This window comes from Schistocerca americana, chromosome 6 (genome assembly GCF_021461395.2).
Source record: "Schistocerca americana isolate TAMUIC-IGC-003095 chromosome 6, iqSchAmer2.1, whole genome shotgun sequence".
Classification (NCBI taxonomy): Eukaryota; Metazoa; Arthropoda; class Insecta; order Orthoptera; family Acrididae; genus Schistocerca; species Schistocerca americana.
In genome coordinates, this window is record NC_060124.1 from 427,480,980 (window position 1) to 427,485,971 (window position 4,992).

Here is a 4,992-nt window from a genome sequence, read left to right on the forward strand (position 1 = left end):
CTTCGTCTTTCCAATGAATCAGTCTCCCGCATTCGTCGATCGAGAGACATAAACATCACCAATGGATACGGAGATGGAATTAGTTGCCAGAATTGTAGCTCCTTGTGATGTGATTCGAAACACAGCAGGGATATTTGTCAGGGTTCGTCAGAATCTTGTTCGCTGATGTGCTTGCATTGAGTTGATGGGCGTCAGTTTCAGAACATTTTGTAAGACACAGTACAAATGGTACGTTCATTGTGTCAATGATAGTATTTTCATTACCGGTAATTAATGTAAATAATAAAGTACACAGTAATGTGATTTTATTCCTATCATTTCCTTAAGCAGGTTTCTCCGACTCCAGGTTCCGTACCCCAAACTGCTCAGTCCTCTTAAGTTTTTGGACGTTCTTACGGACATACCTTCTATAGAGTACTGCCCCTGTCGACACCACACTTGTGGAGGAAGCCTGGTTATGAGGATCGACACTGCAACTTTATAGTATACCAGGTGAGTGCCTGGCGCTGCTCGAGTACGTATTCCCATCCTGTCAGTGCATTTCCTCCTTCCACCTCTGCCCACCTCCCCCTACACTCTCTGTCCATCTCCTCCTGCCCTTCTGCGTAATATCTCTCTGTCAATTTGCTCTTCCCCCTCTCCCTGCCAGTCATTACTTTCCGCTCCCTCTCCTCTTCCCCCTACACGTTCATCTCCTGACGTCTCCAGGGCAATCTCATCCTCCTTTCTGTCTCTGTCCATCTCGTCCTCCTCACTCTTTCTGTTCATCTTCTCCTCCCCCCCCTCTCCCTTCGTCATACTCTTTCCATTGTCGATCCATTTTCTCCTCAGCGTCTCTCTATACACCTCTCCGTATCTGTGTCTATCCTCTCCTTCTCCCGCGCTCTGTCCATTTCCTCCTCCCCACCTTCTCTCTGCATGTTATCACCCCCACCCCAATAGCAGGCTAGCGGTTCTTACCTCCCAGTACTTCTTTCCAGATAGTAAGTAATACGTGTACCAAGTTTTCTTTTTTTTTTTTAAATTGATCCAGTGGTTAAGGAACAGTTCCTAACCCGCAAAGTTATCAGAGTACACACAACTTCACACATATTTTTACACGTATTTCACCTATATTTGCAGCAAATTACGCCCTGCTGTTTCATTTTCACGCAGTTAAATTTTTACGACGTCATATGTTCTGAACAATGTGTCGCACAAAGCTATAATTTTGCAGGTAGAATCAGTGGTATATTTGGATACTGTCTGGGAAATATCTTGTGAAGAGAGTCAGTATCAAAGACTAAATATTAAAACGTAACTAAATCTTCTGGGTTGTTAGGCCGCGTCATATTTCCTTCTAAAATAGTCCACGATTAGACCCCTCTGCTAGGATCTTACATAAATTTCAAGTTCATGCACGATGCGGATATTTTTCACGCATCTGAGTGTTTATGACGTTATACGCCCTGAAATATATTGTAAAACGATATAATTTTGTAGGTACAGGGTAACGATTATTGAACTATAAGAAATAAAGTCGTCATAACTTCTGAACGGTTTGTGTTATGGCGTTCCAACTGTACAGTTGGCCGTGGGGCAGGATGGGAATTAGTATGCACCTATGGTTTGGTTTAGCGACGAACACCACTTTCATTTGGATGGGTTCGACAATAAGCAAAACTGAGGCATTTGTGGGATGAAAATCCGCATTTCGCGACCGAGAAGTCTCTTCACCCTCAATGGATGACTGTGTCGTGTGCAATTCCAGTCACGCAATAATCGGTGCTATATTTCTTGATGGCGCGGTGACAACCGAATGATACGTGAAGGTTTTGGAAGATGATTTCATCCCCGTTACTCAAAATGACTAATTTAGACCATATGTGATTCATGCAAGACGGAGTTCGACCCCATCGAAGCAGAAGAGTGTTTCACGTCCTGGAGGAGCACTTCGGGGACCACATTCTGATTCTGCGGTGCCCAGAGGCCACAGACATGGGCCTCGATTGGCGGCCATATTCTCCGGATCTGAACATATGCGACTCCTTTTAGTGACGCTATATCAAATTCAAGGTGTACAGCAATAACCCCTAAACCATTGCTGAACTGCAAACAGCCATTCAGAGGTCATCGACGGCTTCGACGTTCCGACTGTCTAGCGGATCATTCAGAATTTCGCTGTTTGTCTGCGCCACATAATCGCCAATGATGGCAGGCATATCGAACATGTCATAACCTAAACCCGGATATTTTAACGACGTTTTAACGTTGGATAAAGTGTCTGCACGTCGTAATTTGTAACTAATTTATGTTTCTTTTCATATAGTTCAATAGTCGTCACCCTGCACATTCAGCGGCGTATGTAGATATTGTCTGCAAAATTTGTTGCGAATAGAGACTGTAGCAAAGAAATAATCGAGTTAAACCTCGTACTTGACGCAGCTGTTTAACTGCTTGCACGACAAAAACTTACAATTAGTAAGCGACGAACATGTTCTTTTCGTCATTTTATGGGGGTCATCACCGAGAAAACATTTGCAAAGGTTTGATATTATATATAAAGTTTGTTGCAAGTCACTAAGTGCTCTCGTTCTCAAATAATGTATGAATAAAGGTTGGGTATTCATGAGTCGTTAGCTGCACATCTTTTTCACCACCACACCCACCCCTTCTTCTTTGATAGGCAGGTAGTTCTTACCCCCACAGAAATTATTTCCAGACGGTAAATGATATGTGTACCAAGTTTGATATCAAAATGTAGACTTTCACGGCCGGAAATGTCATGTCCATTATAATTATCCGGGCTGTTAAGCCGTGGTCGGCTGATGAATTCTGTGTCAATTCCCAACGTTTCGTCCCCGGCTGCGGAGGACATCTTCAAGGGGGTCTGTAGCTCGATGGATGGTCCAACACACCCACTGGCTTGCTACTGACTACCGCTAAATTCCGTGGCCGAGCGCTCCCGCGCCGAGGCGTGACGTCACTTGTTCTGAAAACGTCAGTCCATCGAGCTACAGACCCTCTTGAAGATGTCCTCCGCTGACGGGGACGAAACGTTGGGAATTGACAAAGAATTCATCAACCAACCACGGCATAACAGCCCGGATAATTATAATGGACACGTACCAAGTTTTGGTAGAAATCAGTCGAGTAGTTTAGGAGTAGATGTGGAACGCTATACAGGGTGAACCACCTAAAACTTGCAGCGCAAATATTGCGGAAACGAAAGGTGATATAGACGTGCGGCTTTGGCAGAATGGATTGGTAGTCAGAGGCTCGTATTATTAGCTAATAAATCGGTTTTAATAATGTTTAGAAAGTGTATTTTTGTTCAGACATTCACTTTTTGAAGTACACTCCTGGAAATGGAAAAAAGAACACATTGACACCGGTGTGTCAGACCCACCATACTTGCTCCGGACACTGCGAGAGGGCTGTACAAGCAATGATCACACGCACGGCACAGCGGACACACCAGGAACCGCGGTGTTGGCCGTCGAATGGCGCTAGCTGCGCAGCATTTGTGCACCGCCGCCGTCAGTGTCAGCCAGTTTGCCGTGGCATACGGAGCTCCATCGCAGTCTTTAACACTGGTAGCATGCCGCGACAGCGTGGACGTGAACCGTATATGCAGTTGACGGACTTTGAGCGAGGGCGTGTAGTGGGCATGCGGGAGGCCGGGTGGACGTACCGCCGAATTGCTCAACACGTGGGGCGTGAGGTCTCCACAGTACATCGATGTTGTCGCCAGTGGTCGGCGGAAGGTGCACGTGCCCGTCGACCTGGGACCGGACCGCAGCGACGCACGGATGCACGCCAAGACCGTAGGATCCTACGCAGTGCCGTAGGGGACCGCACCGCCACTTCCCAGCAAATTAGGGACACTGTTGCTCCTGGGGTATCGGCGAGGACCATTCGCAACCGTCTCCATGAAGCTGGGCTACGGTCCCGCACACCGTTAGGCCGTCTTCCGCTCACGCCCCAACATCGTGCAGCCCGCCTCCAGTGGTGTCCCGACAGGCGTGAATGGAGGGACGAATGGAGATGTGTCGTCTTCAGCGATGAGAGTCGCTTCTGCCTTGGTGCCAATGATGGTCGTATGCGTGTTTGGCGCCGTGCAGGTGAGCGCCACAATCAGGACTGCATACGACCGAGGCACACAGGGCCAACACCCGGCATCATGGTGTGGGGAGCGATCTCCTACACTGGCCGTACACCACTGGTGATCGTCGAGGGGACACTGAATAGTGCACGGTACATCCAAACCGTCATCGAACCCATCGTTCTACCATTCCTAGACCGGCAAGGGAACTTGCTGTTCCAACAGGACAATGCACGTCCGCATGTATCCCGTGCCACCCAACGTGCTCTAGAAGGTGTAAGTCAACTACCCTGGCCAGCAAGATCTCCGGATCTGTCCCCCATTGAGCATGTTTGGGACTGGATGAAGCGTCGTCTCACGCGGTCTGCACGTCCAGCACGAACGCTGGTCCAACTGAGGCGCCAGGTGGAGATGGCATGGCAAGCCGTTCCACAGGACTACATCCAGCATCTCTACGATCGTCTCCATGGGAGAATAGCAGCCTGCATTGCTGCAAAAGGTGGATATACACTGTACTAGTACCGACATTGTGCATGCTCTGTTGCCTGTGTCTATGTGCCTGTGGTTCTGTCAGTGTGATCATGTGATGTATCTGACCCCAGGAATGTGTCAATAAAGTTTCCCCTTCCTGGGACAATGAATTCACGGTGTTCTTATTTCAATTTCCAGGAGTGTAGAACAATGTCTATTGACATTAACAGACTATAAATAGGGTATGTTAGAATCTCAGTGGTGTTTGTTTCAGGATTCTAGTGCGAGTCGTTTACGAGACATCGTATTTTGAAACGTTCCCACACCGACACTTGTCTGCGCCATTCAGCCTGCGTAGTTGCTATAATCCTTTCATCATAAGAATAAACCTGATGTAAACAAACACAAACGCGATGATTGGTCAGAAGCTGAAGCAC